The following is a 27,741-nucleotide window of genomic DNA, read 5'->3' as shown; positions in this document are numbered from 1 at the left end:
TGAACTCCCATATCCAAACTCTATGTTTGGTGTTGGAGAGTCTCAACAAAGCTCTGCACATCTGTGAGGCTCCATGAGAGCCCACTGTCAAGCTATTTACATTAAAGAAGCGCTTATTGGGAGGCAACCCAATGTTTATCTAATTCTTATTTTTGTTGTTTTCTTAGGTTCATGATCATGTGGAGTCACAAAATAAACAAAAAATTCGAAAACGGAATCAAAAACAGCAGAAGAAAAATCACACCCTGGAGGAGCATCTGTCTGGCGTTCAGCGCCAGAACAGAGCATGGTTCTGGCGCTGAACGCCCAAAATGGGCAGCTTTTGGGCGCTGAACGCCAGAACAGGCATGGTTCTGGCGTTCAACGCCAGAAATGGCACACAAATGGGCGTTGAACGCCCAAAATGGCCACCAACCTGGCGCTGAACGCCCAGAGTTGGGTACAAAGGCATTTTTACATGCCTAATGGCTGCAGGGATGTAAATCCTTGAACACCTCAGGATCTGTGGACCCCGCAGGATCCCCAACTACCTCCACTCACTTCTTCTCACCACTCTCTTTCACACAACCCCATAAACACTCTTCCCTAAAAACCCCTCACCAATCACCTCAAACTCTCTTCCCCATCACCTCTTCACCACTCACATCCATCCACTCTTCCCCATAAACCTACCTCATAAACTCCACCTACCTTCAAAATTCAAAACCAATTTCCCACCCAAACCCACCCATATGGCCGAACCTTAACCCCCCCTCCATTCCCTATATAAAGACCTCCATTCTTCACCAAATTCACACAACACACCCCTCTACACTCTCCTTAGCCGAAACCACATCTCCCTCTCCCTCTCCATATTTCTTCTTCTTCTTCTTCTATTCTTTTGTTTATTGCTCGAGGGCGAGCAATATTCTAAGTTTTGTGTGGTAAAAGCATAGCTTTTGTTTGTTTTTCCATTACCATTGATGGCACCTAAGACCGGAGAATCCTCTAGAAGAGGGAAAGGGAAGATAAAAGCTTCCACATCCGAGTCATGGGAGATGGAAAGGTTCATCTCCAAAGCCCATCAAGACCACTTCTATGATGTTGTGGCCAAGAAGAAGGTGATCCCTGAGGTCCCTTTTAAACTCAAAAGAAATGAGTATCCGGAGATCCGACATGAAATTCAAAGAAGAGGTTGGGAAGTTCTAACAAATCCCATCTAACAAGTCGGCATCCTAATGGTTCAAGAGTTCTATGCCAATGCATGGATCACCAAGAACCATGATCAAAGTAAGAACCCGGATCCAAAGAACTATGTTACAATGGTTCGGGGGAAATACTTAGATTTTAGTCCAGAGAATGTGAGGTTGGCGTTCAACTTGCCATACATGGAAGAGAACGCACGCCCCTACACAAGGAGAGTCAACTTTGATCAAAGGTTGGACCAAGTCCTTATGGACATATGTGTAGAAGGAGCTCAATGGAAGATTGACTCCAAAGGCAAGCTGGTTCAACTAAGAAGATTGGACCTCAAGCCTATAGCTAGAGGATGGTTGGAGTTTATTCAATGCTCAATCATTCCCACTAGCAACCGGTCTGAAGTTACTATAGACCAGACCATCATGATCCATAGCATCATGATTGGAGAAGAGGTGGAAGTTCATGAGATTATACCTCAAGAACTCTACAAGGTGGCTGACAAGTCCTCCACCATGGCAAGGTTAGCCTTTCCTCACCTCATTTGCCACCTATGCAATTCAGCTGGGATTGACATAGAGGGAGATATCCTCATTAAAGAGGAAAAGCCCATCACTAAGAAAAAGACGGAGCAAGCAAGAGAGCCCAGTCATGGAGCTCAAGAGGCGCAAGAAGCTCATCACCATGAGATTCCGGAAATGCCTCAAATGCACTTTCCTCCACAAAACTATTGGGAGCACATCAACACCTCCCTAAAAGAATTGAGTTCCAATATGGGACAACTAAGGGTGGAACATCAAGAGCACTCCATCATGCTTCATGAAATAAGAGAAGATCAAAAGGCAATGAGGGAGGAGCAACAAAGACAAGGAAGAGACATAGAAGAGCTCAAGGACATCATTGGTTCCTCAAGAAGGAAACGCCACCATCACTAAGGTGGATTCATTCCTTATTCTTGCTTTCTCTGTTTTTCGTTTTCTATGTTATGTGCTTATCTATGTTTGTGCCTTCATTACATGATCATTAGTAGTTAGTAACTTTGTCTTAAAGTTATGAATGTCCTATGAATCCATCACCTCTCTTAAATGAAAAATGTTTTAATTCAAAAGAACAAGAAGTACATGAGTTTCGAATTTATCCTTGAACTTAGCTTAATTATATTGATGTGGTGACAATGCTTCTTATTTTCTGAATGAATGCTTGAACAGTGCATATGTCTTTTGAAGTTGTTGTTTAAGAATGTTAAATATGTTGGCTCTTGAAAGAATGATGACTAGGAGACATGTTATTTGATAATCTGAAAAATCATAAAAATGATTCTTGAAGCAAGAAAAAGCAGCAAAGAACAAAGCTTGCAGAAAAAAAAAAAAAGAAAAAAAAAAGAAAAAATAGGCGAAAAAAAAAAAAGAGAAAAAGAAAAAGCAAGCAGAAAAAGCCAATAACCCTTAAAACCAAAAGGCAAGGGCAAATAAAAAGGATCCCAAGGCTTTGAGCATCAGTGGATAGGAGGGCCTAAAGGAATAAAATCCTGGTCTAAGCGGCTAAACCAAGCTGTCCCTAACCATGTGCTTGTGGCGTGTAGGTGTCAAGTGAAAACTTGAGACTGAGCGGTTAAAGTCAAGGTCCAAAGCAAAAGAAGAGTGTGCTTAAGAACCCTGGACACCTCTAATTGGGGACTTTAGCAAAGCTGAGTCACAATCTGAAAAGGTTCACCCAATTATGTGTCTGTGGCATTTATGTATCCGGTGGTAATACTGGAAAACAAAGTGCTTAGGGCCACGGCCAAGACTCATAAAGAAGCTGTGTTCAAGAATCATCATACTGAACTAGGAGAGTCAATAACACTATTCGAAATCTGAAGTTCCTATAGATGCCAATCATTCTGAACCTCAATGGATAAAGTGAGATGCCAAAACTATTCAAGAGGCAAAAAGCTATAAGTCCCGCTCATTTGATTGGAGCTATGTTTCATTGATAGTTTGGAATTTATAGTATATTCTCTTCTTTTTATCCTATTTGATTTTTAGTTGCTTGGGGACAAGCAACAATTTAAGTTTGGTGTTGTGATGAGCGGATAATTTATACGCTTTTTGACATTGTTTTTAGTATGTTTTTAGTAGGATCTAGTTACTTTTAGGGATGTTTTCATTAGTTTTTATGTTAAATTCACATTTCTGGACTTTACTATGAGTTTGTGTGTTTTTCTGTGATTTCAGGTATTTTCTGGCTGAAATTGAGGGACTTGAGCAGAAATCAGATTCAGAGGTTGAAGAAGGACTGCTGATGCTGTTGGATATTGACCTCCCTGCACTCAAAGTGGATTTTCTGGAGCTACAGAACTCGAAATGCGTGCTTCCAATTGCATTGGAAAGTAGACATCCAGGGCTTTCCAGCAATATATAATAGTCCATACTTTGGCCAAGAATTGACGACGTAAACTTGCGTTCAACGCCAGCCTTCTGCCCAAATCTGGCGTCCAGCGCCAGAAAAGGATCCAAAACCAGAGTTGAACGCCCAAACTGGCACAGAAACTGGCGTTCAACTCCACAAATGGCCTCTGCACGTGCTACACTTAAGCTCAGCCCAAACACACACCAAGTGGGCCCAGGAAGTGGATTTATGCATCAATTACTTACTCATGTAAACCCTAGTAGCTAGTTTATTATAAATAGGACCCTTTACTGGTCTTTTTGACCATCTTTGGTCTCAGTTTTTCATCTTTGGATTACCTTATGATCCTTTGATCACGTTTTAGGGGGCTGGCCATCTCGGCCATGCCTGGACCTTCACTTATGTATTTTTAACGGTAGAGTTTCTACACTCCATAGATTAAGGTGTGGAGCTCTGCTGTTCCTCAAAGATTAATGCAAAGTACTACTGTTTTCTATTCAATTCTTCTTATTTCGCTTCTAAGATATCCATTCGCACCCAAGAACGTGATGAAGGTGATGATTATGTGTGACGCTCATCATCCTTCTCCCTTATGAACGCGTGCCTGACAAACACTTCCGTTCTACATGAATTAAGCTAGAATGAATATCTCTTAGATCTCCTAACCAGAATCTTCGTGGCGTAAGCTAGAATGATGGCGGCATTCAAGAGAATCCGGAAGGTCTAAACCTTGTCTGTGGTATTCCGAGTAGGATTCAATGATTGAATGACTGTGACGAGCTCCTAACTCGCGATTGCAAGGCGTTAGTGACAAACGCAAAAGGATAGTAAATCCTATTCCAGCATGATCGAGAACCAACAGATGAATAGCCGTGCCGTGACAGGGTGCGTGAGCATATTATTCACTGAGAGGATAAGATGAAGCCATTGACAAGGGTGATGCCTCCAGACGATTAGCCGTGCCGTGACAGGGCATTGGATCATTTTCCCGAGAGATGACCGAAAGTAGCCATTCACAGTGGTGATGTATCACATAAAGCCATCCATGGAAAGAAGTAAGACTGATTGGATGAAGATAGCAGGAAAGCAGAGGTTCAGAGGAACGAAAAGCATCTCCATTCGCTTATCTGAAATTCCTACCAATGAATTACATAAGTATCTCTATCCCTATTTTATTATATAATATTCGAAAACACCATTATCACTTTATATCTGCCTGACTGAGATTTACAAGGTGACCATAGCTTGCTTCATACCAACAATCTCCGTGGGATTCGACCCTTACTCACGTAAGGTATTACTTGGACGACCCAGTGCACTTGCTGGTTAGTTGTATCGAAGTTGTGACAATCATGAATTAAGATCAGAGCACCAAGCTTTGGAGCCATTACCAGGATTTGTTCGAGCCTGGAGATCACAATTTCGTGCACCAAGATACTTATGTAATTCATTGGTGAGAATTTCAGATAAGCGTATGAAGATGCTTTGTCCCTTCCGTCTCTCTGCTTTCCTACTGTCTTCATCCAATCCTTCTTACTCCTTTCCATGGCAAGCTTTATGTTGGGCATCACCATTGTCAATGGCTACAATCCCGTCCTCTCAGTGAAAATGTTCAACGCACTCTGTCACAGCACGACTATTCATCTGTCGGTTCTCGATCATGTCGGAATAGAATCCTGTGATTCTTTTGCGTCTGTCACTAACGCCCCACAATCACGAGTTTGAAGCTCGTCACAGTCATTCAATCCTTGAATCCTACTCAGAATACCACAGACAAGGTTTAGACCTTCCGGATTCTCAAGAATGCCGCCATCAATTCTAGCTTATACCACGAAGATTGTGATTAAGGAATCCAAGAGATAAACACTCAATCGAAGGTAGAACGGAGGTGGTTGTCAGGCACACGTTCATAGGTGAGAATGATGATGAGTGTCATGGATCATCACATTCATCAAGTTGACGAACAAGTGATATCTTAGAAAAAGAACAAGCTGAATTGAATAGAAGAACAATAGTAATTGCATTGATACTCGAGGTACAGCAGAGCTCCACACCTTAATCTATGGTGTGTAGAAACTCCACCGTTGAAAATACATAAGAACATGGTCTAGGCATGGCCATGAGGCCAGCCCCAAAACGTGATGTATGGTAGCATAGAACTACTCAAAGATTCCTCTCTAAATACAATAGCAAAAGGTCCTATTTATAGAGAACTAGTAGCTTAGGGTTTACAAAAAATGAGTAAATGACGTAAATATCCACTTCTGGGCCCACTTAGTGTGTGCTTGGGCTGAGCATTGAAGCATTTTCATGTAGAGACTTTTCTTGGAGTTAAACGCCAGCTTTTGTGCCAGTTTGGGCGTTTAACTCCCACTTTGGTGCCAGTTCCGGCATTTAACACTGGGAATTCTTGAGCTGACTTTGAACGCCAGTTTGGGCCATCAAATCTCGGGCAAAGTATGGACTATTATATATTTCTGGAAAGCCCAAGATGTCTACTTTCCAAAGCAATTGAGAGCGCGCCAATTGTGCTTCTGTAGCTCCAGAAAATCCACTTTGAGTGCAGGGAGGTCAGAATCCAACAGCATCTGCAGTCCTTTTTATCCTCTGAATCAGATTTTTGCTCAGGTCCCTCAATTTCAGCCAGAAAATACCTGAAATCACAGAAAAATACACAAACTCATAGTAAAGTCAAGAAAAGTGAATTTTAAATAAAAACTAATAAAAATATAATAAAAACTAACTAAAACATGCTAAAAGCATACTAAAAATAATGCCAAAAAGCGTATAAATTATCCGCTCATCATATATCTATTTGTTTATTCTACCAGCCAACCTTAGCTTTGCAGGTTGAGTCAGAGATTCGGTATTTTGTAACTCATGACCTTCTACTCTTTATACTTTTGTTTTATCCTTTTCGATTTTACTCGGTTTACATTCACACGAGCGATGCACTTTTATTTTTGTGACTTATTATTTAAGCTTTCTTTCAAGGCTCCTCGAATATATATTCATTTCACCTATATTATACATATATGATTTTATTTTTAGAGGTTATAATACCTCACCACCTCAGTTTTATGACTATAGCATAAAACTCAGTTCAAATAATTAGCAATTTAGGAGAAATTTACTTTCAAGCTGTTGTTAAAGTGAGATAGCTCTGTCCAGAATCACAAGAACACCTGTACAATAAGGGTTATACTGTCGTTCTACCCAGATTCATAAGATGAAGAACGAAAGCATTCCTTGAAACTGAATCAATACACTAATTAAAATATAAAAGCAATAGTCTTAATACATAGAAAATAAATAGAGCTCCTAACCTTAACCGAGGAGGTTTAGTGGCTCATGACTTACAGAGAAAACAAGGGTTCTGGAAAATTAAAACGTTTGAAAATGAGAAGATCTTCCTAAAAAGATGAATCTTTTCCTTTTTATATCTAACATAATTTGATTTCAAATTAAAATAAAATAATAAATCCTAAACCTAAAAGATTTCATTTGTAAATAAAAATTCCAAAAATAAAAGATAAGATAATAACTAAGCTGAATCCACTAAAGATTCTCCTTGAGTGTGGATTCGGTTTAGATTGCCAGGTGCTAAATGCCAAGATTGGCATTTAGTACCCAAAGGGGGGCAGAAACGCTCCTGACTCCACTGGTTGCTACTGGCATTTAGCGCCCAAAGGGGAAACTTCAAAACTTTTTCTTTTTGCTTAAAATTTTGCCAAATTGATCCAAATTTCACCTTAAATAATAAAAACACCAGAAAAACTCAAAATAGCATCCAAAGAGGGTTTTAACACTAAAATATAATTAAACTTATTAAATTCTAACTAAATTTAACTAGAAAATAAGCCTAAAATGGGTATAAGATATTCACGTATCACAATACCAAACTTAAAATGTTGGTTGTTCTCAAGCAACTAAAAAGAAAACAGGACTAAGAAGAGAAAATGCCTAAGACTTGAATGTTCATTTAAGCTCTTGTCTAATCACCGAGTGGGGCTAATGACACTGTAATTTTGAATAGGTTTGGCATCTCATTATCTCTCGAAGCTCAGAAATATTGATACCCTTTAGAACTAAAATCTTGATGGTATTATGGATTCTCTTTTTCTTGAAGCTCTGATTGATCCTTGAACACAACTTTTTCTTTTCTTTTCCTTTGGTGCTTTGCACCTTGAGCCTAGCCATGACTCTAAATGTTTTGTCTTCAAGCTTGACTGGAAACAACAACACCATAAGCACCTAACTGGGTAACTCTTTTTTAAAAGTTTTAATTTTTCATTTTATTACTCCTAGACAGTGGTGCTCAAATCCTTTGGCATACTTTGTAATTGCGCTTGATGTCGACACTTAGTACTCTGTCTCAAGGATTACTTGACACATTCACACCACAAGCATATAGTTAGGAAAGCAACTCATTTAAGCTTTTAATCGTTTTAGATCTTCCTAACTATTGATGCTAAAAGCCTTGGACCATGCTTTTTTTTTGCTGTTTATTTTGCTTCAAGGATTAATTTCTTATTTACTTACTTTTACAGAATCTATAATACTTCTCTAGTTTTACAAGCCATTTTTAGTATGTTTTAGGTTAGTTTCATGCATATTCTTATGTAATAAGCAAGCATTTGGATGAGTTATGCATACATGTCTTGATTCAATCAAACATTGAGAATTATAAACATTTTCATGAGATTTACGCAATTAACTAATTGATGCAATGAATGATGCATTATCTTGTGATTCGAGCAAGGCTTTGATGCAATGGTTGAATGATTTCAGGCAAGGAAGAAGCAGAAACAAGGTGACATTAGTGGCCAATTCAGGCACACGAACGGCAGCAACAACGGCGGGCAATGGATGGTTTAGCCGTTAGTGGCAACGTTAGTGCCACTAACGGCTGCACTAACATGGGCGAAGCAAGGAAGAAGACCGTTAGTGGCAATGTTAGTGCCACTAAATGTAACACCCTAATTAGTGTAAGCCTTATCTCACGTCGTAAAGCAAAGGTTAATCAAAGGTTACGACAGTTCTAAGCTCATACATATAATATATAGAAGAAATAATATAATCTAGAAGCCCGATGAAAGATATAGCTCAAAAACAGGATTTAAAAAGCGCAAAATGTACTAACGAAGCATCTAACTTAAGGCACAAGATATAGATATAATATAACAAAAGATAATAGTATACTATCATGAGAATCTAGCCACGACTCACGGAGTTTAAGCCGGCTAGCCACATACTGACATACAGAAACTAGACACTTTAAAAACAGCTTATACAGGTGTTTCTCTCTCAATACAAGCCTCTAGGCAAAAGTAAAATACAAAAGTGAGAGATATATAAGCAAAAATAAATAAAAAAGACTCCAAGAGTAACAGGATCCTCTGCTTCTGTCACTATCCAAGCAACTCACCGAGGTGGGTTGCGACCTGCATCTGAAAACAACAACAGAAATATGGTATGAGAACAGGAGATTCTCAGTATGGTAACAGTGCCCAGTGATGTAAGATATAAGACCCCGGGATGCCAAAGGCAATCGTAGGCTTCATATCCATCACAAAATTCATCTTACGCATGCTAAAACAATAGAGCATAATTATATAAATCCTAACATAATTAAATAGGGTACTCTATCTTAGGAGATTTCTATTCTAACCAACACCGCTATCCCACAGCCTTCACCAACCTCTCCTCCATGCGATCCCATCGCCACCGCCTTCCGAACCTCCTCAATCCAAGTAGAAATCACAATTAATTACAATGCAAGTAAAACACAAGTATTGGCATGTAATGCAAGTAATTCAGGTAGCAATTAGGCATGTTATACCAATAGGCATACAATTACAACTCGACAAAGCAAACAAACAGATAGAAGATGCATATGATGAATGCCTGTCCTACTGGCTGTGATATCACATTGTCGGTTCAACTGCCAACCCCACACACCTCCATGGAGATGTCGGTTCAACTGCCAACCCCACTCCGAAGGGATGCTATCAGGATACTCTTGCCACAGACCTCCCTTCTCAATGTAAGCGGGATTAACCACCGTCCGTACGCTGCCGCCGATACCTCGACAGGCCAGATTAACTACCGTCCCTGCCGAGTGCATAGCATCTCATAATCTCAAAATAAAATAGTAGTTCAATGGTTTTTCAGAAAACATTTTCAATACATCAATAATTCATTATTGCACATTCGAGTCCTCGACTCATCTCAACCACTGTCACATCAACATTTCCATTCCGAGTCCTCGACTCATCTCAACTACTGTCAATTCACATTTCCATTCCGAACTCAGTAGTTCATCAGTTCTCATCTTATACACCAATCATTATTTACACGCCATCAAACCCATCTTCAGTACACCCAAAACCTAAGCCTCCATTTGTTAATTTTTCAAAATAATATCAACCAAAACTCTTAAGTTATTTCCCATGTTCTCATACTCAAAATTAGGCCCAAAAGACTTAAAATGGTGTCATAGAAGCTTACAATCTTGTTGGGAAGGTGAATTAGTTGAAAACAAAGTTTAAGTTTGAGAAACAGGGCGTGCGCACAGGAAGATTTTTAAAAGTCGGCGTATGCACAGGTGCCAAATTTTACAAGGTCCGTTCGCTCGCACAAGGTGTGCTAGCGTCCTCAACAGACTGCCCTTCCCAACTTGTGTGTGCGCACAGGTTGCAAAACATCATTGGTTATGTACGCGCACCAGCAGTGCTAGCGCAGTAAACAGAAAGCCTTTCCCTGCCTGTGCACATGCACAGGTTTGTGCATGCGCACAGGTTTAAAATTTTGCTGGGTTGTGCGTTCGCACAAGGGCTGTGCGTGCGCACATACCAGAAATCACAAAATTCTGCAACTTTGCAGAATTTCAGATTTGGACACCAATCTTTGAATGATCATAACTTCCTCTACAAAAATCCAAATTTTACAAACTTTATATCAATTTAAAGAGTTTTCAATGAATTTTTATTCTAAATGAATTTAACCAATTTTTAAAATTGAGACATAAGTTATGATCTGACAAAATTCACCAAAAACCAACTTTTACCAACACTCACAAAATCTCAATTTATCAACTTTCACAAACCACACCCAACCAAAACAATGCCAAACTTCCAATTACAGCAGAATCTACCTTTTTGGGTCACCATTCATCATTCACACCAATTTTTCAACCACACTTCATCATTCTCAATCTCAAATATCAAACATATAACATTACAAACAATTTTCCCACGAATACTGGTGCACGAAATTGTGATCATCAATAATGGCGCCAAAGACTTGGAGCTCTTAAACGTGAATCACACTTTGTCACAATTCCGCACAACTAACCAGCAAGTGCACTGGGTCGTCCAAGTAATAAACCTTACGTGAGTAAGGGTCGATCCCACAGAGATTGTCGGCTTGAAGCAAGCTATGGTCATCTTGTAAATCTCAATCAGGTGGATTCAAATGGTTATGGAGCTTAAGGTGATGAAAATAAACATAAAATAAAGATAGAGATACTTATGTAATTCATTGGTGGATTTCAGATAAGCGTATGAAGATGCTTTGCTCCCCTTGAACCTCTGCTTTCCTATTGCCTTCTTCCAATCATTCATACTCCTTTCCATGGCAAGCTTTATGCTGGGCATCACCGTTTTCAATGGCTACATCCCGTCCTCTCAGTGAAAATGGTCTTGATGCTCTGTCACAACATCGGCTAATCAGCTGTCGGTTCTCGATCATGTCGGAATAGGATCCATTGATCCTTTTGCGTCTGTCACACGCCCCACAATCGCGAGTTTGAAGCTCGTCACAATCATCCCTTCCCATATCCTACTCAGAATACCACAGACAAGGTTTAGACTTTCTGGATCTCAGGAATGGCTGCCATTAATTCTAGCCTATACCACGAAGGTTCAAATCTTAGATTAGAAACCCAAGAGATACGCATTCAAGCCATTGCTAGTAGAACAGAGGTAGTTGTCAGGCACATGTTCATAGGTGAGAATGATGATGAGTGTCACGGATCATCAAATTCATCAAGTTGAAGAACAAATGAATATCTTGGAGAAGAAATAGACTTGAGTTGAATAGAAAAACAATAGTACTTGTATTAATTCATGAGGAACAGCAGAGCTCCACACCTTAATCTATGGTGTGTAGAAACTCCACCGTTGAGAATACATAAGAACAAATAGTGTAAGCATGGACGAATGGCCAGCCTCAAAGGTCTAAGGACTTAATGTCCCAAGATGTGTGTAGAAATACAATAGTATAAGGTCCTATTTATAGAGAACTAGTAGCCTAGGGTTACAGAAATCAGTAATTAATGCAGAAATCTTCTTCCGGGCCCATTTGGTGTGTGCTTGGGCTGAGCATTGACACTTCCATGTGTAGAGACTTTTCTTGGAGTTAAACGCCAGCTTTTGTGCCAGTTTGGGCGTTTAACTCCAGCTTTTGTGACAGTTTTGGAGTTAAACGCCAGAATTCTTGAGCTGACTTGGAACGCCTGTTTGGGCCATTAAATATCGGGCAAAGTATGAACTATTATATATTTCTGGAAAGCCCAGGATGTCTACTTTCCAACGCAATTGAGAGCGTGCCAATTAGGTATCTATAGCTCCAGAAAATCCACTTTGAGTGCAGGGAGATCAGAATCCAACAGCATCTGCAGTCCTTTTTCAGCCTCTGAATCTGATATTTGCTCAGGTCCCTCAATTTCAGCCAGAAAATAACTGAAATCACAGAAAAACACACAAACTCATAGTAAAGTCCAGAAGAGTGATTTTTAATTTAAAAACTAATAAAAAAATAATAAAAATTAACTAAAATATACTAAAAACATACTAAAAATAATGCCAAAAAGCGTATAAATTATCCGCTCATCACAACACCAAACTTAAATTGTTGCTTGTCCCCAAGCAACTAAAAATCAAATAGGATAAAAAGAAGAGAATATACAATTAATTCCAAAAACATCTATGAAGATCAGTATTAATTTAGATGAGCGGGGCTTTTAGCTTTTTGCTTCTGAACAGTTTTGGCATCTCACTTTATTCCTTGAAGTTTAGAATGATTGGCATCAATAGGAACTCAGAATCTAGATAGTGTTACTGACGCTCCTAGTTAAGAATGTTGATTCTTGAACACAGCTACTTTATGAGTCTTGGCCGTGGCCCTAAGCACTTTGTTTTCCAGTATTACCACCGGATACATAAATGCCACAGACACATAACTGGGTGAACCTTTTCAGATTGTGACTCAGCTTTGCTAGAGTCTCCAATTAGAGGTGTCCAGGGTTCTTAAGCACACTCTTCTTTTTGCTTTGGACCTCGACTTTAACTGCTCACTCTCAAGTTTTCACTTGACACCTTCACGCCACAAGCACATGGTTAGGGACAGCTTGGTTTAGCCGCTTAGGCCAGGATTTTATTCCTGTGGGCCCTCCTATCCACTGATGGTCAAAGCCTTGGATCCTTTTTATCACCCTTGCCTTTTGGTTTAAAGGGGTATTGGCTTTTTTTGCTTGCTTTTCTTTTTTTTTTTTCTGCAAGCTTTTCTTTTTCTTGCTTCAAGAATCAATTTTATGATTTTTCAGATCATCAGATAACATTTCTCTTTTTCCTTTCATTCTTTCAAGAGCCATCAATTTTAAAATTCATAAACAATCAAATTCAAAAATATGCACTGTTCAAGCATTCATTCAGAAAACAATAGTATTGCCACCACATCAAAATAATTAAACTGTTTTAAAATTCAAAATTCATGTACTTCTTTTTCTTTTTCAATTAAAAATATTTTTCATTTAAGGAAGGTGATGGATTCATTTTCATAGCTTTAAGGCATAGACACTTAGACACTAATGATCATGTAATAAGACACAAACATAAATAAACATAAAGCATAAAAATTCAAAAAAACAGAAGATAAAGAGCAAGGAGATTAAAGAACGGGTCCACCTTAGTGATTGCGGCTAGTTCTTCCTCTTGAATATCTTATGGAGTGCTTGAGCTCCTCAATGTCTCTTCCTTGCTTTTGTTGCTCCTCTCTCATGACTCTTTAATCTTCTCTAGTTTCATGGAGGAGGATGGAATGCTCTTGGTGCTCCACCCTTAGTTGTCCCATGTTGGAACTTAATTCTCCTAGGGAGGTGTTGATTTGCTCCCAATAGTTTTGTGGAGGAAAATGCATCCCTTGAGGCATCTCAGGGATTTCATGATGAGGAGTTTCCTCATGCTCCATCCTTTTCTTAGTTATGGGCTTGTCCTCATCAATGAGAATGTCTCCCTCTATGTCAATTCCAACCGAATTGCAGAGGTGACAAATGAGATGAGGGAAGGCTAACCTTGCCAAAGGAGAGGACTTGTCCGCCACTTTGTAGAGTTCTTGGGATATAACCTCATGAACTTTCCACTTCCTCTCCAATTATGATGCTATGGATCATGATAGCCCGGTCTATAGTAGCTTCAGACCGGTTGCTAGTGGGAATGATTGAGCATTGGATGAACTCCAACCATCCCCTAGCCACAGGCTTGAGGTCATGCCTTCTTAGTTGAACTGGCTTCCCTCTTAAATCTCTCTTCCATTGAGCACCCTCTTCACATATGTCCATGAGGACTTGGTCCAACCTTTGATCAAATTTGACCCTTCTAGTGTAGGGGTGTGCATCTCCATGCATCATAGGCAAGTTGAATGCCAACCTTACATTTTCCGGACTAAAATCTAATTAATTCCCCCGAACCATTGTAAGCCAATTCTTAGGGTCTGGGTTCACACTTTGATCATGGTTCTTGGTGATCCATGCATTGGCATAGAACTCTTGAACCATTAAGTTTCCGACTTGTTGAATGGGGTTGGTGAGAACTTCCCAACCTCTTCTTCGGATCTCATGTCGGATCTCCGGATACTCATTCTTTTTGAGTTTAAAAGGGACCTCAGGGATCACCTTCTTCTTGGCTACAACTTCATAGAAGTGGTCTTGATGCACCCTTGAGAAGAATCTCTCCAACTCCCATGACTCGGAGGTGGAAGCTTTTGCCTTTCCTTTCCTCTTTCTAGAGGTTTCTCCAGCCTTTGGTGCCATAAATGGTTATGGAAAACAAAAAGCTTTAGCTTTTACCACACCAAACTTGGAAGGTTGCTCGTCCTCGAGCAAAAGAAGAAAGAAGAGAGTAGAAGAAGAAGAAATAGAGGAGATAGAGTGGGCTTTGTGTTTCGGCCAAGGGGAAGAAGTGGTGTTTAGGTTGTGTGAAAATGAAGAAGTGAAGATGGGTTTATATAGGAGTGAGAGGGGTGTGTGGTTCGGCCATTATGGGTGGGTTTGGGAGGGAAAGTAGTTTGAATTTTGATGGTGAGGTAAGTGTAGTTTTATGAAGGATGGATGTGAGTGGTGAAGAGAATAGTGGGATTTGATAGGTGAGGGGTTTTTGGGAAAGAGGTATTGAGGTGATTGGTGAATAGGTCAAGAAGAAAGAGAGTAGTGGGATAGGTGGGGATCCTGTGGGGTCCACAGATCCTGAGGTGTCAAGGATATCTCATCCCTGCACCAAGTGACGTGCAAAATGCCCCTTTCTGCCAATCCTGGCGTTAAACTCCAGGCTGCTGCCCATTTCTGGTGTTTAACGCCAGCTTCTTGCCCATTCCTAGCGTTAAACGCCAGTCTGGTACCCTTTTCTGGCGTTAAACGCCCAGAATGGTGCCAGACTGGGCGTTTAACGCCCATTCTGCTACCTTTACTGGCGTTTAAACGCCAGTAACTATCTCCTCCAGGGTGTTCTATTTTTCATTCTAGTTTCACTTTGTTTTTGCTTTTTCAATTGTTTTTGTGACTTCACATGATCATCAACCTACAGAAAACATAAAATAACAATAGAAAATAGAAATTTAACATAGATAAGTAAAAATTGGGTTGCCTCCCAACAAGCGCTTCTTTAATGTCAATAGCTTGACAGTGGGCTCTCATGGAGCCTCACAGATGTTCAGAGCATTGTTGGAACCTCCCAACACCAAACTTAGAGTTTGAATGTGGGGGTTCAACACCAAACTTAGAGTTTGGTTGTGGCCTCCCAACACCAAACTTAGAGTTTGACTGTGGGGGCTCTGTTTGACTCTGTATTGAGAGAAGCTCTTCATGCTTCCTCTCCATGGTTACAGAGGGATATCCTTGAGTTTTAAACACAAGGGAGTCTTCATTCACCTGAATGATCAATTCTCCTCTGTCAACATCAATCACAGCCTTTGCTGTGGCTAGGAAGGGTCTACCAAGGATGATGGATTCATCCATACACTTCCCAGTTTCTAGGATTATGAAATCAGCAGGGATGTAATGGTCTTCAACCTTTACCAAGACATCCTCTACAAGTCCATAAGCCTATTTCTTTGAATTGTCTGCCATCTCTAGTGAGATTCTTGCAGCTTGTACCTCAATGATCCCTAGCTTCTCCATTACAGAGAGAGGCATAAGGTTTTTGCTTGACCCTAGGTCACACAGTGCCTTCTCAAAGGTCATGGTGCCTATGGTACAAGGGATTGAGAACTTTACAGGGTCCTGTCTCTTTTGAGGTAATCTCTGCCTAGTCAAGTCATCCAGTTCTTTGATGAGCAATGGAGGTTCATTCTCCCAAGTCTCATTACCAAATAACTTGGCATTTAGCTTCATGATTGCTCCAAGGTACTTAGCAACTTGCTCTTTAGTGACATCTTCATCCTCTTCAGAGGAAGAATACTCATCAGAGCTTATGAAAGGCAGAAGTAAATTTAATGGAATCTCTATGGTCTCCGTCTGAGCCTTAGATTCCCATGGTTCCTCATTAGGGAACTCCATGGAGGTCAGTGGACGTCTATTGAGGTCTTCCTCAGTGGAGATCACTGCCTCTTCCTCCTCTCCAGCTTCGGCCATGTAAGACGTGTTTATGGCCTTGCACTCTCTCTTTGGATTCTCTTCTGTATTGCTTGGGAGAGTACTAGGAGGGAGTTCAGTAATTTTCTTACTCAGCTGACCCAATTGTGCCTCCAAATTTCTAATGGAGGACCTTGTTTCAGTCATGAAACTTTGAGTGGTTTTGATTAGATCAGAGACAATTGTTGCTAAGTCAGAGGGGTCTTGCTTAGAATTCTTTGTCTGTTGCTGAGAAGATGATGGAAAAGGCTTGCTTTTGCTAAACCTGTTTCTTCCACCATTATTGTTGTTGAAACCTTGTTGAGGTCTCTGTTGATCCTTCCATGAGAGATTTGGATGATTTCTCCATGAAGGATTATAGGTGTTTCCATAGGGTTCTCCCATATAATTCACCTCTTCCATTGCTGGGTTCTCAGGATCATAAGCTTCTTCTTCAGAGGAAGCTTCCTTAGTATTGCCTGTTGCTGCTTGCATTCCAGACAGACTCTGAGAAATTATATTGACTTGTTGGGTCAATATTTTATTCTGAGCCAATATGGCATTCAGAGTATAAATCTCAAGAACTCCTTTCTTCTGATTTGTCCCATTATTCACAAGATTCCTTTCAGAAGTGTACATGAATTGGTTATTTGCAACCATTTTATTGAGTTCCTGAGCTTCTGCAGGCGTCTTCTTCAGATGAAGAGATCCTCCAGCAGAGCTATCCAATGACATCTTGGATAGTTCAGACAGACCATCATAGAAGATTCCTATGATGCTCCATTCTGAAAGCATGTCAGAAGGGCACCTTCTGATCAATTGCTTGTATCTCTCCCAAGCTTCATAGAGGGACTCACCATCTTTCTGCCTAAAGGTTTGGACTTCCACTCTAAGCTTGCTCAATTTTTGAGGTGGAAAGAACTTTGCCAAGAAGGCATTGACTAGCTTTTCCCAAGAGTTCAGGCTTTCTTTAGGTTGTGAATCCAAACATGTCCTAGCTTTGTCTCTTACAGCAAAAGGAAAAAGCATAAGTCTGTAGACTTCAGGGTCAACCCCATTGGTCTTGACAGTGTCACAGATTTGCAATAACTCAGCTAAGAACTGATGAGGATCTTCCAATGGGAGTCCATGAAACTTGCAATTCTGTTACATTAGAGAAACTAATTGAGGCTTAAGCTCAAAGTTGTTTGCTCCAATGGCAGAGATAGAGATGCTTCTCCCATAGAAATCAGGAGTAGGTGCAGTAAAGTCACCAAGCACCTTCCTTGCATTGTTGGCATTGTTGTTTTCAGCTGCCATGGTTTCTTCTTCTTTGAAGAGCTCTGTTAGGCCCTCTAAAGAGAATTGTTCTTTAGCTTCTCTTAGCTTTTTCTTCAAGGTCCTTTCAGGTTCAGGATCAGCTTGAACAAGAATGCCTTTATCTTTGTTCCTGCTCATATGAAAGAGAAGAGAACAAGAAAGTATGGACTCCTCTATGTCACAGTATAGAGATTCCTTGAGGTGTCAGAGGAAAAGAGGAATAGAAGGAGGAGATAGAGATGAGAGAATTCGAACTTATCAAGAGGGATAGAGTTTGAATTACACCTTGAGGAGGAGTGTTAGTCCCTTAAATAGAAGGATGTGAGAAGAGGGAAGAAATTTTCAAAATTAATTAAAAGATTTAAAAAGAAATTTGAAAATTTGATTGAGATTTTCGAAAACTAAGATTGGGAAAGAAATAAAGTGATTTTTGAAAAAGATTTTGAAATTAGAAAAAGATATAATTGAAAAAAATTAATTTTGAAAAAGATGTGATTGAAAAGATATGTTTGAACAGATATGATTGAAAATCAATTTAGAAAAAGAAAAATTTTTAAAATTAAAGTTGATTACTTGACTATCAAGAAATTAAAAGATATGATTTTAAAATTTAAAGTTTGATCCTTTCTTAATAGGCAAGTAACAACTTGAAAGTTTTGAAGTAAATCTTTAATTGAAGCAAGGATTGTTGAAAATGGTAAAAATGAATATAAAATGGAAAGAAATTGATTTTGAAAGAGATATGATTGAAAAGATATGATTTGAAAAAGATTTGATTTTGAAAAATTATGAAAACTTGAAAAAATTGTGAATTAAAAACAAAATCTTCCCTCTAGTGTCATCCTAGCGTTAAACGCCCAGAAAGGTGCCCATTCTGGCATTTAACACCCAAATCTCTACCTTTTTGGGCGTTAAACGCCCAGCCAGGTACCCTAGCTGGCGTTTAAACACCAGTTTTCCTTCTTCACTGGGCGTTTTGAACGCCCAGCTTTTTCTGTTTGATTTCTCTACTGAATGTTCTGAATCTTCAATTCTCTGTATTATTGACTTGAAAAGACATAGTCTTATAAATTATTTTTGAATTTTTGATGATGGGAATCAATAAAAAATGCAACTATGATCAAATAACCAATGCATGCAAGACACCAAACTTAAAAATTTATATACTAAGGACTATAACAATGTAAAAATGCATGTAAGAAACAACAAAACATACAAAACAAGAGAATTTAAAGATCAGAGCTATGAAATCATCAAGAACAACTTGAAGATTAATGAAGACACATGCATGAAAAATGCAAGAAAAATAGAAACATGCAAGTGACATCAAACTTAAAAATTGATACTAGACTCAAACAAGAAACATAAAAATATTTTTGATTTTATGGTTTTATAAATTTTTTGTGATTTTCGAAATTTATATGGGAAAGAAAATAAAAAGATTCAAAACTTTTAATAAGAATTCCAGGAATCATGCAATGTTAGTCTAAAGCTTCAGTCTAAAAAGATTAGACATGTTTGGCCAAGCTTCAGCAGGACATTACATTCAATAGCTAAATTGATGAGAATCAATCAGCTTTTGTGATGATAAGAACATCACCTTGAAACTCTAGAATTCATTCCTAAAAATTCTGAAAAAAAATACCTAATCTAAGCAACAAGATGAACCGTCAGTTGTCCAAACTCGAACAATCCCCGGCAACGGCGCCAAAAACTTGATATGTGAAATTGTGATCATTAACAATGGCGCCAAAGACTTGGAGCTCTTAAACATGAATCACACTTTGTCACAATTCCGCACAACTAACCAGCAAGTGCACTGAGTCGTCCAAGTAATAAACCTTACGTGAGTAAGGGTCAATCCCACGGAGATTGTCGGCTTGAAGCAAGCTATGGTCATCTTGTATATCCCAGTCAGGCGGATTCAAATGGTTATGGAGTTTAAGGTGATGAAAATAAACATAAAATAAAGATAGAGATACTTATGTAATTCATTGGTGGATTTCAGATAAGCGTATGAAGATGCTTTGTTCCCCTTGAACCTATGCTTTCCTATTGCCTTCTTCCAATCATTCATACTCCTTTCCATGGCAAGCTTTATGTTGGGCATCATCGTTGTCAATGGCTACATCCCATTCTCTAAGTGAAAATGGTCTTGATGCTTTGTCACAACATCGGCTAATCAGCTGTCGGTTCTCGATCATGTTGGAATAGGATCCATTGATCCTTTTGCGTCTGTCACACGCCCCACAATCGCGAGTTTAGACTTTCCGAATCTCAGGAATGGCTGCCATTAATTCTAGCCTATACCACGAAGGTTCCAATCTTAGATTAGAAACCCAAGAGATACGCATTCAAGCCATTGCTAGTAGAACAGAGGTGGTTGTCAGGCACATGTTCATAGGTGAGAATGATGATGAGTGTCACAGATCATCACATTCATCAAGTTGAAGAACAAATGAATATCTTGGAGAAGAAATAGACTTGAGTTGAATAGAAAAATAATAGTACTTGTATTAATTCATGAGGAACAGCAGAGCTCCACACCTTAATCTATGGTGTGTAGAAACTCCACCGTTGAGAATACATAAGAAAAAATAGTGTAAGCATGGCCGAATGGCCAGACTCAAAGGTCTAAGGACTAAATGTCCCAAGATGTGTGTAGAAATATAATAGTATAAGGTCCTATTTATAGGGAACTTGTAGCCTAGGGTTACAGAAATCAGTAATTAGTGCAGAAATCTTCTTCCGGGCCCACTTGGTGTGTGCTTGGGCTGAGCATTGACACTTCCATGTGTAGAGACTTTTCTTGGAGTTAAACACCAGCTTTTGTGCCAGTTTGGACGTTTAACTCCAGCTTTTGTGCCAGTTTTGGAGTTAAACGCCAGAATTCTTGAGCTGACTTGAAACGCCTGTTTGGGCCATCAAATCTTGGGCAAAGTATGGACCATTATATATTTCTGGAAAGCCCAGGATGTCTACTTTCCAACGCAATTGAAAGCGCGCCAATTGGGTTTCTGCAGCTTCAGAAAATCCACTTTGAGTGCAGGGAGGTCAGAATCCAACAACATCTGCAGTCCTTTTTCAGCCTCTGAATCAGATTTTTGCTCAGGTCCCTCAATTTTAGCCAGAAAATACCTGAAATCACAGAAAAACACACAAACTCATAGTAAAGTCGAGAAGAGTGATTTTTATTTAAAAACTAATAAAAACATAATAAAAACTAACTAAAATATACTAAAAACATACTAAAAATAATGCCAAAAAGCGTATAAATTATCCGCTCATCAAATACATTCACCAATCATTATTCTATCATCAATTTCAATATCAATCTCCCATATCAAACTATCAACATCAATATAGCCATTTATCAATCATTCCAAATCATTAGTTACCATACAACACTTCATCAACATAACCAAAGCTCATTAATTCATCATAAATCATCATACCTCAACATTCAACAACTCAACAACCATTTTAATTCAAACCTATCCTATGGGTCACTAGCCTAAGTGTCCATGAATATTATATACTACATAGAGGAAACCGAACCATACCTTGGCCAATCCCCTATGAACCAAAACCCCAAATTGAGCTCAACTCAAGCTTTCCACCACAAGCAAGCTTCCAATTTCACTCCAAAAAGCACCAACAAGCTCCAAAGGCTTCCAAACTCACAATAATCAATCTATATACACACAAATCATCACTAATCAACCTAGGGCTCATCATAATTAAAACTTCACAAGTGTTCAAGACCTCTTACTTTTTCCAACAGCTTTGGAAGCTAAAATCCAATGCTAAGCAAGGATTAGAGTGTACTTGAACACCCAAGACACAAGATTTCACTCAAGACCAAACCCCAAAAATCAAATTTCTCAAGGGCACGAAAACTGGGTAGGAAAATTTTACAAGGTCCGTTTGCTCGCACAAGGTGTGCTAGCGCCTTCAACGGACTGTCATTCCCAACTTGTGCATGCGTACAGGGCTGTGCGTGCGTACATGTTACAACACATCATTGGTTATGTGCGCGCACCAGCTATGCTACCGCTGTAAACAGAAAGCATTTCCTTGCCTATGCGTGCGCACAGGTGATACGTGAAAATTAGATTTCACACGTATGAACTACCGGCAAGTATACCGTGTCGCATCAAGTAATAAAACTCACTGAGAGTGAGGTCGATCCCACGAGGATTGATGGATTAAGCAACTTTAGCGAGGTGATTAGTCTAGTTAAGCTCACAAGTGATGAATTGAGTGATGTTTGATCAATAGAAAGTAAATTGCAAGAAATCTAAAGTGCTGAATGTAAATTACTTGAAACTTAAATGGCAAGAAATTTAAATGACTGAAACTTAAAAAGTAAATTGTTGAAAATGTAAATGGGAATTGGGTGTTGGAAAATTAAAAGAAGCAGTAAATCAAAGCAATCAAATAAGATTCAAGGCAATCAAAATGAGAATTAACAGAAAGAAAGACTCATCAGGGATTGGAGATATCATAATCCACAATGAATCAAATGGTTCTCAACTTCTTTCTCAATCATATGAGTAGATCTATAGCAGATTAAAATTGATTGGATCCTAGTTCCTTGGCAATCCAATCTCTCTAATCACAATCAATCTTGCCAATTCTTTGATCCAATTGTCATGAGAAGAGTTTAAGTGCATGTCTCTCATCCATAAGCCACACAAATTCTCAAGATCTCAATTCCTCCTGAATAGTATTGTTCAAGAGCGTTGGAAGAGATAGACCATCAGTTCTAACTTCCATGATTCCCCTTCTAAGGCTCACATGGAAATTCAATAGATCTGAACCACCTTTCGGAGTGAATGAATCAAATAAAAACAGAAGTTATCTCTTAGCTACCCAGGTAGACTGAGAGGAAAAAAATTTCATTCAATTCATATAAATTAAATAGAGCTCCTCCCCCTAATGAGTTGGGGTTTAGTGAATCATAGCTATAAGAACACTTACAGGAATTTAAAATTGCATGAAAGGAAATTGAAAGTAATACGATCAGAAATGTAAATTTGCATCAGAGAACAAGTGCTAGAATTGGAAATTACATAAAAATAAAAGTGAATTCAGTACAAACTAAGAAGGAAAGTGCAGAAAGTAAAACAAGTACAAAAGAGAAATTCTACACTAAGCTCTCTGGAGTCTCTAATCCTCCAGCCTTTACTCTTACTCCTACTCCTATTGTCAGTGAAAAGCCTTCTATTCTACTGATGCCAGGGCATTTTGGCCAGTTTCACTTACCTTTTTCTTTACTCTTTTAGGATAATTTCATGCATTTTCTTAGTAAATAAGCAACTTTTAGGTAAATACACACTTACATCTTAATTCAAGCAAACATTATGAACTTTACATGATTTCATGAGAATTATGCATGAATTGAATGATAATATGGAGGATGCATGATCTCATGACTTAAAACAAAGCTTTGATGCACCTTGTTTGGTTGATTTCAGGACAAAGGAAGCAAAGAAGAGCCACGTTATGAGCCACGTTAGTCTCACTAACGTGACCACTAACATGGAAAGGGAGCAAGCTTGCAACGTTAGTGGTAAAGTCACCACCAATAACACCCTCAAATGCCATCATAACCCACGTTAGTTGCCACGTTAGTTACACTATCGTGGGAACTAACGTGGAAAAAAGGGGGAGCTCCAACGTTAGTGGTGAAAGTGATCACCACTAACGCCACACTAAGCCACGTTAAGAGCCACGCTAATCCAATTCATCCCGAAACTCACAAAGAAAAAAGGAAGTGAGTTAGACAAAAAGAGAAGAAACTTGGACAAAAAAGGAAGTAACTTGGACAAAAAGAAACAAAGTAACTTAGACAAATCTTTTTTGTCGATAACCTCATCCTCAGACCAATCAATCGAATATTGATTAATATGTAATCGATCGAACACTACTTGAAAACGGCTATTCTGCTCAGAACTGAGAAGTTCTAAATGTTCCTGGAAATTCTTGCTCCCATTGGACCATTTGTATCTACATGCATTAAGATCCCGATTCATGGATCTCTCGGTTCGAGAAATCAAAATAAGAGGATCGAACCATTTCTTCTGACTCTTTTTCAAATTTGATAACTGGTGGTTGATCGTGCATTTCATTATAGTTCTATGATTCATAGTATCATTTTCTATTTGATACCTTTGAATTCCATATTCGAACGTGGACTCTAACGTGGAGTAAAGAGGAGGTCGCAAGCGTTAGTGACACTTACCTTTGTCACTAACGCTAGGCCAAGCTTAGATTGCCTACGTTAGTGGTCACGTTAAGACCACTAACGTGAAGGATAACGTGGAGCAGTGAATGATAGGCCAATGTTAGTGACACTCACCTTTGTCACTAACGTTGGAGATGGCAAGCATACGCACGTTAGTTACACTAATGTGCAGAGCTAACGTGGGAAAAAGGGGTACTTTGAAACGTTAGTGACAAAGGTGAATGTCACTAACGCTCTCGAAGCTTGAGCATGCCCACGTTAAGGGCCACGTTAGTGACCATTAACGTGGAAGAAAGGGACAAAGAGCAACATTATTGGTAAAGGTGAGTGCCAATAACGTTTGTGAAGGGCTAAGAGGCCACGTTAGTGGTCACGTTTGTAACACCCTACCACTCAGAGCTTTACGCTTAAGTCGTAAAACAGAAGTGGTGTGGTATTACGATCTCTAAAATAAAATGTATATATATAATAGCAGAAGAATTATAATATGCTAGGAGCCTTGAAGAATAGAGGAAATAGAAATCGTGAAATAAAAGCGCAACGCTCGAAAAACGAGTTAACTTGTGTGCTAAGAAAGCTACCGCTGTCAAGTGTAAAGTAACCCAAAACAGGAACAGAGAGTCAAAGATACAATAACGAGCTCCTGACTCAGCCTGCGAAGTCAAGACTGGCCGGAGAATATACACACATATATACATATATATACATATCCAAAACCCAAATGTACATAAAATAAATCCTACCTCTCCATACACCTCTAGGAGGATCAAAAAGAATAAGTTATGTGGAGAGAAAGCTAAGTACATATATATACATCATAGCATAACAAAATAACCCAGTAACCACTCCGCTTCAAGAGTCCAGACGCCTAACGAGATGCCTCTCGACCTGCATCTGAAAAACAACGACATAGTATGGAATGAGAACCGGAGGTTCTCAGTATGGTAAAGGTGCCACACACATAATATATAAGGTCCTAGGAATGCCAGAGGCAATCCTAGAACGCCGACACTCAGATTATAGAGTTTAAAGTATTAAACAGAAGCCATAAAAGGTGGTTTCTAAGAATATTTAAACCTAACTTAACTTAATCTTAAATCTAGGTCCCATACTGCCATTCCTCCATACCTCCAACTCCATCATGCATTTTCACAGACAAATAGACAGATAAAGGCAAGCACAAGAAGGTTACAAATACTGCAGGTAACAAATACACATTTAACATGGCAAGTACATATAGGCACACCCAATTAAAGCACAAGCAAGTAATTCAAGTAATATGTAGATGATGCATGCCTGTCCTATGGCTGATGAGGCTCATCTGTCGGTTATCCAGCCAACCCGACAAGTCTGAATTGTCCTTAGACTGTCCCCCGACGTGCATCCCCAAGAGTCTATGCATAGCTTTATCTCAAATAATCAATATTACTCAATGGGGGTAACATTCCCGGGAATTTATATAGTGCCCGGTCACACTTACGTCGTAGGGTCAACAGAGTATCGAGTTTTCAACCTGGTACACGTGGTGGCAAGCCACGGCACTTAATCCAGGGAACCTCGTATCTCAGATCATTAAATTATTCAAGCCATATAAATAATTCAATTATAATTCATCAACATCCACATCATTCTCAATCGCATCTCATTCATCATCATACATCAATCATATTCAATCCTTATCTTTCATTATCACACCTCCCATTCCGTCCATCAATAGTTTCAATTCAAAACATAATTTATTCTTTTCTAAATGAATCAAACTTAAAACATGCTCATTTTCTTAATAACTCAAAATCAAACCATATAACCTTTGAATCTAAATCTTTTTAAATAATCATCTAAACAAAATCTTTAATTTTTATAAAATTTCGGCAGCATCTCTTCTAAAACTCGGACTTTGCCACCCTTTTCGGGTCCAAACCTGTATTCTTTTCAATTCAACATACCCTTCCTCATCATCATAACAATCACCACAATAAATCTACCTCAGTCAATAATTATACTCATACAATATTCAAATCCAACAACCAAAATTCAACTAAAAATCATAGTTCACAAATCCTAGGATTTTAACACAAAATAGCTCATTTTTCATTCAAAATTTCCATTCCAATTATTTTCAAACCTATTACCACCAATCCAAATTGCTAACAATAATCCTCAACAAGCTCCATATATTTTCATCAATCATCATTCAACCAAACTAAAATATAGCCATTTAATCAACAATTCAATCACATATCCTTTCAAAGATCCAACTAGCAACCAATATCATCTTACAAACAAATCACCAAACCAAACCAAGCATATTCATCAACCCATTACTAAACATTAAATATACACCTGCATTCCAACTTATCCTATGGTCATCTAGCCTAAGTTTTCACAGAACATTATATATTAAATGCAAGAAACCTAAACCATACCTTAGCCGATTCCCAAGAATTATTCCAAGACAATTTTCCTAAAAGAACACAGCCCTCAAAACCTCAACTAATCCGCTTCCTCCAAGCTCCAGTATTCACAATTTCAAGCTCCAATTATTTATTTACAACCTAATACACATTTATAACACATATATACCCAATTTAATACTCAAAGCTCAAATTAAATGAAATTAAAATGGAATTATGATTTTCTCACCTTACCCAAGCTTCACATAAGCAAGAGTGAACGTTTTCCTCAAGCTAATTGGATCCTAAAACATCAAAGAGTAAAGAAATTTAATACCTCCACTTAATTTCCCAAAAATTGGGGAAGAAGAGGCTGAGAATAAAAGAATGATTTACCTATAAAATTGTTCCGGTAGAAATGTAGAGCTCGACGCGGTGGACGCGTGGCCACAAACGGTGCGGCGATCGGAGCTCGGACGGAGGAGTTACGGCAAATTAAATTTACCGTGAGGGTTGGAAACGTTCTTCGTTTCTCTCTTCCCCTAAATGTGTTTCACGCTGCCTCTGCTGAATGGGGAAGAAGAGAGACTTGGATTCATTAAATGCTGGGCCGGTTGGGCCCACGGGCCCGGTTTGGGCCGGTTCAACCGGTTCGGCCCGTTCGGTCTAATTTTTGACCGATTTTTTTTGAAATTGGTGTCAAAATTTTCGTTTCAACGAGCTCTATCCTAATTTAATATAATATTCACATTTCTAATCCTCCTTATTAAAAACTGATTTATTGACTAATTATTTACTAATTTAACCGGGGTTTACAACGTTAGTACCACTAACGTTGAAGTTAACGTGGATCATTTAGTTTGGAACGTTAGTGACAAAGTTATCGTCACTAATGCTCTCGAACCCAAATTTACACTTAACGTTACTGCCACTAACGTCCTAACTAACTTTCCATTATGCCTAACTCACACTTTCTTTGCAAGCAAAGCTGAGCCCACTAGAGACTGTAACTTCTTCAACTGAAGATCAAAGGCCCATATCCAAGACTTGAAAAGCCAACTAGAACATCTAAAGAGTAGTATATATAGGGATAATTTTGAATTGAAAAGGAGATCGAGAACTTGAGAATTATACTCTGTATATTTTACTTTCTCTGCAACTTCTAGTTTATTTTCAGAATGTACTTTTCATTTTTGCTTTCCATTTCCAGAGCTATGAACAACTAAACCCCTTTTCATTGGGTTAGGGAGCTCTGTTGTAATTTGACGGATCAATAATAGTTTTCATTATTCTTCCTCTTTCTTTTCTCTTGATTTTACTAGAAAGCTTTCGTTCTTCATCCAATT

The 27,741-nt window shown here is 38.8% G+C and overlaps 1 long non-coding RNA gene and 1 other non-coding gene across 2 annotated transcripts; one reads left to right on the top strand and one right to left on the bottom strand.

The window, feature by feature from the left end:
• Window positions 1-17,242: 17,242 nt before the first annotated feature.
• Window positions 17,243-17,350, top strand: LOC112768795 (small nucleolar RNA R71). Its single transcript, XR_003186183.1, has one exon. It is a non-coding gene; the product is annotated as a small nucleolar RNA R71 (small nucleolar RNA).
• A 7,245-nt stretch (window positions 17,351-24,595) lies between these two features.
• LOC140180816 (uncharacterized) lies at window positions 24,596-26,758 on the bottom strand. Its single transcript, XR_011874802.1, has 3 exons — window positions 26,646-26,758; window positions 26,429-26,557; window positions 24,596-24,896 (listed from the first exon to the last, which is right to left on the bottom strand). It is a non-coding gene; the product is annotated as an uncharacterized lncRNA (long non-coding RNA).
• Between the last annotated feature and the right edge of the window lie 983 nt (window positions 26,759-27,741).

Source organism: Arachis hypogaea, chromosome 17 (assembly GCF_003086295.3).
Source record: "Arachis hypogaea cultivar Tifrunner chromosome 17, arahy.Tifrunner.gnm2.J5K5, whole genome shotgun sequence".
Taxonomy (NCBI): domain Eukaryota; kingdom Viridiplantae; phylum Streptophyta; class Magnoliopsida; order Fabales; family Fabaceae; genus Arachis; species Arachis hypogaea.
Note: the sequence above shows the minus strand (reverse complement) of the source record. Positions and strands in the feature narration are given on the sequence as shown.